General features: G+C 34.3%; 1 pseudogene; it reads left to right on the forward strand.

The window, feature by feature from the left end:
• LOC102596512 (ATP-dependent helicase rhp16-like) overlaps positions 1 to 11411 on the forward strand; it is a 17342-nt pseudogene that overhangs the window by 2710 nt on the left and 3221 nt on the right.

The raw sequence follows: 11411 nt of genomic DNA on the forward strand, positions 1-11411 counted from the left end.
TATTCTTCATAAATGCCAATCAAGTTCAAACAAAGCTTGAACTTGCTGACTGGAAGAGACTTCGTGAACATGTCGGCAGGGTTGTCTCTTGTGTTAATCTTCTTAACAGAGACCTTTCCTTCTGCAATGGTTTCCCGAATGAAGTGATACTTGATATCAATATGTTTCGTCCTCTCATGATACATCTGATCTTTAGTCAAGTGAATGGCACTTTGACTATCACAGAAATTGATAATACCACCTTGGTGTAAGCTAAGTTTAGCAAATAGACCCTTCAACCATAATGCTTCTTTGATCGCCTCGGTCATTGCCATATATTCTGCTTCGGTAGTAGATAAAGCTACTACATGTTGTAATGTAGCTTTCCAGCTGATAGCACAACCACCAATGCAAAAAACATAGCCTGTTAGTGATCTTCTTTTGTCAAGATCACCTGCATAATCAGAGTCTACAAAACCAACCAAAGTGTTAGGATTTCTCCCAAACTCCAAACATGTGTTTTGAAGTGCCTCGCAAGTATCTAAGGATCCATTTCACAGCCTGCCAATGTGCTTTACCAGGGTAAGCCATATACCGGCTTACCACACTTATTGCTTGTGAAATGTCTGGACGTGTACACACCATTGCATACATAATACTGCCAACAACACTGGAATATGGTACTTGTGCCATATATCTCTCTTCTTCCTCTGTCTGCGGCGATTGAGCAGCTGATAACTTAAAATGAGCAGCAAGAGGAGTACTCACTGGTTTAGCATCTTTCATGCCGAACCTCTCCAAGACCTTCTCCAAGTACTTCTTCTGGGTCAGGAATAACCTTTTGGTTCCTCGATCTCTTTTGATCTCCATGCCAAGGATTTTCTTAGCTGCTCCTAAATCTTTCATTTCAAACTCACTTTTCAGCTGACTTTTGAAAGTGTGAATTTCTGTCAAATCCTTAGCAGCAATGAGCATGTCATCAACATATAACAATAAGTAAACAAATGAACCATCATTTAACTTTCGGAAGTAAACACAACTATCATACATGCTCCTCGAATAACCATGACCCAATATAAAGGAATCAAACCTCTTATACCATTGTCTTGGAGATTGTTTTAATCCGTACAAGGATTTCTTCAACAAGCAAACATGATCTTCTTTTCCTTCAATTTCAAATCCTTCAGGTTGATGCATGTATATTTGGCTATTGAATATATATACACGAAAATACCCATTAATATTTTGCCATTTATTTAACTCCAATTTATGTTTTTTTTTCTTTCTAAAAAGTAAGTCTATCTTCTAATAAATATAAATAAATAATAATATAGAAAATGAATGACCTAGATAAATTAAAAGACATAGAGTTATGTGTATTCAATTTCTGTAAATGCTTTATCTTCTATTTCCTAATGCAAAAAGTAAAACATCTCTTTGTAGTAATAAACATATGGAGAATTGGAAAAGTTACTTGGTATATTCAATGTGGAGAGTAAATTCTTTTGATCAATTCAATACAATATATTCATTTACTAAATGCTATATATTGTGTATACATAGTGAAAAATCACAAGATAACTATTCCAATTCATCAAATTATTAATATCAATTCTACTTTGTGTAGGCGACATTTTTTCATATTCATTTTGTGTTTGTGTCTCTCTTTTCTACTTATGTACTCTATTTTTTCTATTCACATTATAAGTTATTGTCTTTAATTCGACTTATTCATATATGTTTTTTAATTAGTTGAAAGTTCATCTTACTTGGGTACACAAACATTTGTATCATAGTTATTTTACCTCTTGCAACATAGAAATTTGTCATGGAAATACCAAATCAGGTAAGGTTACTATCTTTTTAATTATAACTTCTTGGAGTATCATGAAATTGTATATTCTTGTTTGTGTAAATTTTGGTTATGAATCATTTTACATAATTTAACTAATATTTTATTGTTAAATTCATAGATGATAGAACTAATAATTTTGAATTAGGCAAGGAGTACACTTACCTATAATAATTATGTTTTATATACATCGATTAGATATCTGAGCAATTATTATTTTTATCACTAATAATAACTATATTTTTTTGTAGGTGTACACCAAAAAATTGACAATGATCCACTAGCTATCATAAGAAAGGTATGTGTTGATCGAATTTATGTGCAATTTTTACAAAACACAATTCACGTTTGGTAACAACTTCTTGACCTATATATGATTGTAATAAGGTGGAGGCTACAATTTCTTAGAAAGAAGGCAAAAATTTTAGAACACGAAATATTTTGAACCAATAAGCGACACTTAAATTATGTGTTGTGACACATTAAAAAAACTTTTATCAAGTTGAGTACTTGATATATTAAAAAAATACATAATCGAATATTACTTTTGAAATTCATTTGATAGCAATATTTCAGCATGATGTACCTTCTACTGATAATAATCTTGATTGAATAGACTCACCATTAATTTGTTTAAGCTTGTATATTTTCTCTTCAATTACTATGCAAGTTATCGCACAATGATCATCTACTAGCCATCTTAAGGAAGACACAAATTGATCTAATTTCTATATAACTTTTGCAAAACACTACTCTCATTCGACAACAACTTCTTAATACATATGCAAATGTGAAAAGGTGGAGACTACAGTTTCTTAAAAAGAAGATGAAAAACCTAAGACAAGAAATATTTTGAAATCACATTTGACAATTAAATTATGAGTTATGCCATATTAAACAGAAGAAACTTTTATCAAATTGAATACCTGATATATTGTAGGAATTGCATAATTGAAGTTATTGGTTTGAGCTTGTATATTTCTCTTCAATTTTTGTGCAACTTATCACACTATTATAATATTTTAGATAGAATTAGTATTACAACAATTTAATTAAAGTATATTCATTTTTTGGCAATTATCAAATTCATGTGTGTTTATGGACCGAGGGGAAGTTCCAAAGATTTTTTTCTAATCTAATGTTTGTCTCAAGTCTAAACAGAGGTGGATCCACATTCAGATTTGTAATTCTACCACTTCCATCTAATTTATTTATTTGGTGAAGTTCTTAACATATATACATGGTGTAAGCCAGCTCAGATAAATCCATAGCTTACTCATACGAAAAATACAAAAAAAGCCTGAGTTGTTTTGAACTATACTTAACTTGGTTGTCATTTTTGCAAAGTCAATCTCATGTCTGCTTATCCTTGTCTCTTTATAGTGCAAAAATCTTCTCTGTTTTTTCGCTGAACAATATTCTCGTGTGAACATATATCGCTTGCAACAGGTTTTGTTTTAACTGAACCAGAACCTTATGGAAGGGACAAAGAGAAGAATAAGATAGTAAAAATCCTTACAAACAAAGTTTGTGATGTCCAAGAGCTTTCAGTCCTCCCAATACTTGGTATGGGGGGGCTAGGAAAGACGACTCTTGCCCAAATGGTCTTCAATGATAAAAGAGTGATTGAGCATTTCGATCCCAAAATATGGATTTGTGTCTCAGAAGATTTTGATGAGAAGAAGTTGATAAAGGCAATTGTAGAATCTATGGAAGGAAAACCACTAGGTGACGGCATGGATTTGGCTCCACTTCAAAAGAAGCTTCAGGATATGTTGAATGGAAAGAGATACTTTCTCGTTTTGGATGATGTTTGGAATGAAAATCAAGAAAAGTGGGACAAGATAAAAGCAGTCTTAAAGGTTGGAGCACGAGGTGCTTCTGTTCTAGCCACCACTCGTCTTAAAAGGGTTGGATCAATTATGGGAACTTTGCAACCATATGAATTGTCAAATCTGTCTCAAGAAGATTGTTGGTTGTTGTTCATGAAACGTGCATTTGAGAACCAAGAAAAAATAAATCCTAACCTTGTGGCTATCGGAAAGGAGATTGTGAAAAGAAGTGGTGGTGTGCCTCTAGCCGCCAAGACTCTTGGAGGTCTTTTGCGCTTCGAGGAACAAGAAAGAGAATGGGAACATATCAGAGATTGTTAGGATCGAGAACTCGGGTAGTGCGGAATTTAGCCAAACAATGTTGTAATGACAATAACAAAGACAATAGTAAGTTGATAATAACGAAAGTAAAGCAATTTAAAGAAGACACAAATTTAACGTGGTTCGGTCAATAGACCTACGTCCACAAGCGGAGAGGAGCAATTTCACTATATCAACAAGAGTACAAAAGAGAGTATAGAATTAGAGTAAATACTCTAATTAATCCCAAATACCCAAAGAGAATAACCTCACAAGATCACTCCAACAAAGGGTTCACACAAGTGTTTCCCAACACAAACTCTCCTACAAAATTACTCTTAATGGAAAGACAAAGAAAGAAAACAATGAAATATTTTCATATGCTTCAAGGTGTGTTTCAACTAATGTCTAAGCTCCCTATTTATAGAGAAAAAAATAGGCTTGTTGATGTCATGGATGATGTCTTTGGAAGATGCAAAATATTCAACATCTCAATGTGAATATATCAACTATGGTGGCTTCCAAATCTTTGACAAATATAGTTGCCAAATCTTGACAAATATGGCTACCAAATTTCCACATTTGTGGCTTCCAAATCCTTCACAAAAGAAAGATAAAATAACTTTCTTTCATCAAACAAAAAAGCCACATTACAAACTCAATAACAAAAAGAAGCATAAATGAAATACTAGTTTGGATGATAAGATGACTAAGGAATTTGTTTCGAGGCACCTACCGATGCGATTGGCAAAACAGAATCACATGACAGTGTCAACATATCAAGAGCTATTGGACAGATTTGTAAAGGGAAGTTTGAGGTTGATAACTCAACTTCCTTCGTGGCTTTTATAATTTTGCATTATTTAAGCATCATCATATGTAATACCATCAGAGAGTTCGTAATAAACTGTAGCTCTTATTTTCTTCATGGTTGCTAAAAGTAGAGGTTCTTAGCCTCATTAGGATTGGTAAGGTAAGCTCTAGCCCCCCTTGCTTGTTCAAATTCCAATGGAGGATTTTTATTTATTATTAATAAAAAACCACTAGACACGCTATCTAGTGGTAAATTTGAAGGAAAAAAAAATTCTTCCTTCAAGTTCACTTTGCTTGTCTACGGCTGCGCCAGTTTTCTGGCCCATTGTTTCTCTTTTTTGGCTGCATATCATGTTTCCTACAATTTCTTGTTCTCAAGTAGTTCTTGAACCCTTTGGGTTAGTTTCTTGGTTTTTAACTTAAATCTTATACGTCTTTTTCTTCCCATAAAATTCCCAATCATTTGTGTCATTAACTTGCCAAAAAAGTAAGAAGGGAGCAAGGACATTTTTATTTCTAACTGTATTATACCCATTTTGTATTTTGTGCAGATATGTCCAGGCTGGAACTCTGAGGAATAACTATGGTCACATTTTTGCTATGATCACACGCCTGCGGAAGGTACCAAGACAATGCTTTATAAATGCTTGACATGTGTGGAACCTTGAACATTCTTCATAATTGTAGTTGATGCTTGCACTCATCTTCTTGTTTTTGTTTTCTAATTGACTCTCTTCGCTGGTTCAATTAGAGTGAAAATGACATTCTGCTCCTTGGATATAAATTGATAAGAACAATGGCTTTCTTCTCCTCATTCTTTTTCTTTCAACTTCTTTTCATCTTCCTTTCTTTCTACCAATTTCCAATCTTCTTTTCTTGCAAACATTCATTTTCTGCTTCTTCGCCATAGTGCTTTGGTTGACAATACATTTCTTATGTATGGATAGATATGAATGTGCTGCAACTTCTTTTATTTTTATCTTCTGTTTAATATCCCTTTCCTTCTGTATATATAAACATTTTCTTGGTATAATTTCATCACTATAGTATTACATTGTTTTAGACTTAAGTCTTGGACAACAACAATCAATTTGTCAGTGGATAAAAGGGATAAGTCATAAGTATAAGTACCCCCTAGACTATGACCGAAATTTCAGCGACACAACGAAACTTAACTAAGATCCTATAACCCCCTGACTCATTTTTTTCGTATTTTTGTGCACATTTTATGCTGATGTGGCACCTTTAACCACCCAAGTTGGTTGTGTTTGTACACACTCTCCCACCACGTGTGTAAATATTATTTTTTAATTAAATTTTTTTTTTTTAAAATTTAAAAATATTCTTATTTTTTTTATCTTGTCTTTAAATTAAGTTAATACACATTTTTTTACGTTGTATCGAAACTTTTTTTTAACCTAAATTCATTTTTTTTCTTTTTTATTTTTCTATTGATTATTTTTTCTTTGTCTTTCATTTTGATTTGATTTCAAATGTCTTGTATTTAAAATAAGTTAATTTTGAACAGATATCAAAATAAGTGAAGAAAATCAAATAAAACATAAAATAAATTAAAACGTTAAAATTAAAGGACACTTTTAAATTATTTTTAAAAAATAATACACATAATTTTTTTAAAATAATGAAAAGTGAAAAGATAATAAATTAAATAAAAAAAGTTTAAAGTGAAAAGAAATAAAAATAAATATTTTACAAATAAAGAAATAAAAATAATTAAATATATATAAGTTTTATTATCAATAAATATGTGTACTAACTAATTATAAAGTCACCAATAAAAAAATGACATGTGTCCCATTTGTGCAATCATCACTTGCCTTCAAGAGAGTGTGCACACTCTCTATGCCATGTCAGCGTTTGTGGTGTATTTATTCCATTTTAAATTTGTTTAGGGGGGTAATAGGACCCTAGTTAAGTTTTGGTGTGTCTCTGAGATTTCGGTCATAGTCTAGGGGGGTACTTATGCCTTGTCCCGTGGATAAAATATGTAAAATCTGTGTAAAGATTGAACTAATGAAAGAGTTATTTGACGTGCAATCCAACTTATCAGGCGACTGCTAGAGGTGTTATTAAACGTAGTTGTTTGCTTAAATTATTTTCTCATGTCAAATGAAATATTTTGTGCTTTTCTTTTTTGTGAACTTAATGTTGAAGTATTTGTCTTACTATGGTCATCAGCCAAATTTGATTGTCGCAAATGTTTGACCAATGTCTTTCTTTAATCGACAGGAAGTTGATCATCCTTACCTTGTGAAGTTTTCTACCATAGAATCGGCTATTACAGTAAAGAGGCTTGAGATGTTGAACAATCGTGTGACTTGTGTCATGATTCAGTAGTGAGTTTGTGAACCTGTACCCCCTCCCCCAAAACCAACAACAACATACCCAGAGAGGCTGTTTCTGAAAGACCCTCGGCTCAAGTGCATCAAACCCAAGTAATAAAGGAAGGAAACCATGAAGAAAGTATAACAGTTAATAAAACAATAGTGTAAAGTCTACAAGAAAGAACTCAGTGTATGGCTAGTACTACAACAAGCAAAGAAACTAGTGTATGACTAGTACTACAACAAGCACTAACAAGCCTAAGCAGGACACCCTCTAACCCTACTAACCTTCTATTCTAATACGTAACCTCCACTCCTTCCTATCTAAAGTCACGTCCTCAGTAAAATGATGTTGCGTCATGTCCTATCTAATCATCTCTTCCGAATACTTTTCTCGGCCTACCTCTACCCCTCTGCACACCCCAACTACAACCAGCCTCTCGCATCTTCTCACTAGGGCGTCGTCACACCTCCTCTGCACATGACCAAACCATCTTAGTCTCACTTCTCTCATCTTGTCTGCCATAGAGACCACTCCCACTTTCTCCCAGATAACCTCCCTCCAAACCAAGAAAAAGGAAAAAAGGAGAGAAGAAATGGAAAGAAACACATCCAAAAACATGTTACTTAGTTTAAGTTTAATTTGATAGCTCTCCTCGTTTTGCATTTACTAAATTATTTTTTTGTTGACCATTCAAGGTCCAAGAACTTCGAGCAACTTCAAATTTATCATTGTCAGCCTGATATTATATGTACACTCCTTAAATGCCATTTAGTTGTGTTGAACGGTTTTAAATACTTTTTCCTTAAAATTGTCTAGATCAATTTCGAAAAAGAACAGGTTTGTTGGAGAGGACAATTTTTTTATTACTTTATTCACCCATTAATATTAATATGTATGATGATTGTAAAGATATGACATATGGGCCTAACTTATTAGGGGAGAATTTATCAAGTCAATATAAGTAAACCACCAATCCATTCTCCAATCAATGTGAGATTCTACCTACTTTATCATTTCTTCATTCCCAGGCCCAACCAGAGTGTGGACCGGGAGCCCAAATGGGGATGGACCTGGCTTTGATACCATGTAAAGATATGACACCTGGGCCTAACTCAACCCCAAAAGCTAGCTCATGAGGAGAGGAATGCCCAAGTCTATATAAGAAGACCACCAGTCCATTGATGGATATCAGTTTCTAAGCATCAAAAAAACAACAAGCCCTAATTTCTCTCTGCTTTTTGGGAAAATGAATCCGCCAATTCCAGGTTCTTCTTCTTTGTCTTGTTTGTTTTTCTTCTGAAGCTCTTCAATCTTGAAACCTTGGTTGAAATTGAATGATTTTGAAATGACCCAAAATAGAAAATAATGAATGACATGTAAATTAAAATACCATGTGAATGTTGTGCCCTAGCGATGAGTTGTTGTCTTTAATTTTCTCCTATTTTTAATTTATTGATGTCAAATTCCATAGGGGAGATCCATCTTGAAATGCTAACACCTATAAATGCTTTGAATAGTTCGCGTAATTATCTAACTAAATTGATAGTTGTTCATGTTACTGAAGATCAAATGGACCAAGATACGGATGCATATCATAGATTCTATGGCATGGTGAGAAGGATAAAAATGAGGAAAGATGAACGTGAGAGAATGCAAAAGATAAGAAGATCAGTTTTGACATGGGAGTTACTGGAACAAGAAATGGATGAATTCCTTCTGGAGAATTATTCAGATGATTTAGACTTGGATATTCAGAACGTCTCGTTTGCTGAAACTGCCGAGGCACCATCAGATTTGATCTTGCCACTATTGAGGTACCAAAAGGAGTGGTTGGCTTGGTCATTAAAGCAAGAAACTATATTCAAAGGGGGTATTCTTGCTGATGAAATGGGAATGGGGAAGACGGTTGAAGCCATAGCACTTGTGCTTGCTCAACGCGAATTAAAGAAAGCAACTACTAGTTCTAGTATATTGCCGTCTTCACCCGGTACTTCCCAGGAACTCCCAACAGTAAAAGGAACTCTTGTTGTATGTCCTGTGATTGGAGCAACGCAATGGTTTCACGAGATTGAACTTTGCACCACTAAAGGAAGCAACAAAACTGTTGTGTATCATGGCCCCAACAGGGAGAAATGTATGTACAAACTGGAGGAATATGATTTTGTCATTACTACATATTCCGTTATCCAGGCTGACTATTGGCCAAAGAGGTCAAAACAGAACAGCAAGAACTCAAAATGGAGTGACGATGGTTCTATTGAAAATTCAGCCTGGGTTGATGAAGACGTGTCCACAAGGAAGTCAATTCTGCATTCAGTGAAGTGGGAGCGCATCATTTTGGATGAGGCAAGTCATACATTCATAGACATGCATTAAGTTTTTGTTTTCTTAACTTGGCACTTCAAGATACATGGTGATCATTTGTTGTTTATGCAATTTTTTTCAAGTCGATCATGTTAACTGCTGAATAATGTGCTAACAGCTATGCTGGTCAGTAGAATGTGAAGAATCTTATGGTGGTTAGGAAGAAACCTATAGGTTTACTGCTGAATAATATTAATAATGTTTCAGCTATTAAGACACAACATAATGTAAGAACATGGAATTTCATCTTCAATTCTAGTTTGATCACCCTTTTCTATTTTACATGGTGGACATGGACATTCTGTCTCTATGTTGCCCTGGAACAATCCCGCAAGTGTTTTGTAGTCTGAGAGTAGAACTCCTAAATTTCATATGACACAAGATCTTTTATCTGAAATGTTCTTAACTGATTGAACTTCTATGGCGTAGGCTCATAATATCAAGTCTATACACAGCAACACCACACAAGCGGTTCTTGCTTTAGAATCTTTTTATAAGTGGGCATTGACTGGTACACCCCTGCAAAACCGCATGGGAGAATTGTACTCATTTGTAAGTTAACTTCTTCTACTTTAACTACCTTTTCCTTACTTCTTTAGTTGCGAGGTTAATTAAATTCTGTACTTCTCTACAGGTCCGTTTCTTACAAGTTACGCCTTATGCTTGTTACTTTTGCGAAGATTGTAATTGCAGTGGACTTGATTTTAGGTAGACACAAAAATTCATTTTTAAATCCTTGTTCCTATCCCAGAGGGTGAAATTCTTAATGGCTCACAGTCTATTTTACTTTATATTGTTATCATTTTGCTTCTCAATCAATATTACTTTTGAAACATCTCATGTTGTCTGTCCCTCGATAAATTCTACAGCTCCTACGATGTGTGCTCACAGTGCTCCCACCAACCTGAACGCCACTTCCTCTGGTGGAAGAACGTAAGTTATTAATTAATAATTTACATACTTTTGAAGCTTCATTTTATTGCTGACATAGTAAAGTTGAAACGTCTTCTATTTTTTTCCTAGTATATTGAAAAAACTTTAAAGGCATACGAAAATGAAGGTAGAGATGCGATGGTTTGGTTGAAGTACAAAATTCTGAAAAGCGTAATGCTAAGACGTACCAAAAAAGAAAGAGCTGTGGATCTTGCACTCCCCACAAAGACTGTAAGTTCTGTTTGCACTAGTGCCGTGTACTTCAATTCCATTAGAATCTTCTGACTGGTTCTTTTTTGGGTTCATTCAGGTTACAGTGAGAAAAGATTATTTGGATGAGAGAGAATACAACTACTACAAGACATTGCACGATAGAAGCCGTGCACAGTTCGAGATGTATGCTATCTCTCTGATATTTCATTTTCAAACTCGAGCTATTCTTCCTTCAAGTCCACTTTGCTTGTCTACGGCTGTGCCAAATTTCTTGCCCATTGTTTCTCTTTCTTTTGGCTGTGTATATTGTTTCCTACAATTTTTTGTTCTCAATCATTTGTGTTCCCATAAAATTCTTAATCATTTGTGCCATTCATTACCTTGCCAAAAAGTAAGAAGGCTGCAAGGATATTTATACTTCTAACTGCATCTGCATTATTTATTTTGGTGCAGATATGCCCAGATTGGACATCTGATGAATAACTTAGGTCAAATTTTGGGTATGATCACACCCCTACGGCAGGTACCAAGACAATGCTCTATACAGATGCTTTATATATGTGAAACCTTGAACATTCATATTCTTGTTTTTGTTTTCTAATTGACTCTCTTTGTTGCTTCAATTTTGGTGTTTTCAGTGCTAAGCTTTCTAAATCGATTTATCCATTTCTTACTGGATTCAATGTAATTTAGTGCAAATAGTATAAGCATGTGTTTACTGATTAAAATACTTTGTGTGTGGGTTGTGGGGGGGGGGGGGGGATGAATTAAAAAAG

The sequence above is a fragment of the Solanum tuberosum genome, unplaced genomic scaffold (assembly GCF_000226075.1).
Source record: "Solanum tuberosum cultivar DM 1-3 516 R44 unplaced genomic scaffold, SolTub_3.0 scf00458, whole genome shotgun sequence".
NCBI lineage: Eukaryota > Viridiplantae > Streptophyta > Magnoliopsida > Solanales > Solanaceae > Solanum > Solanum tuberosum.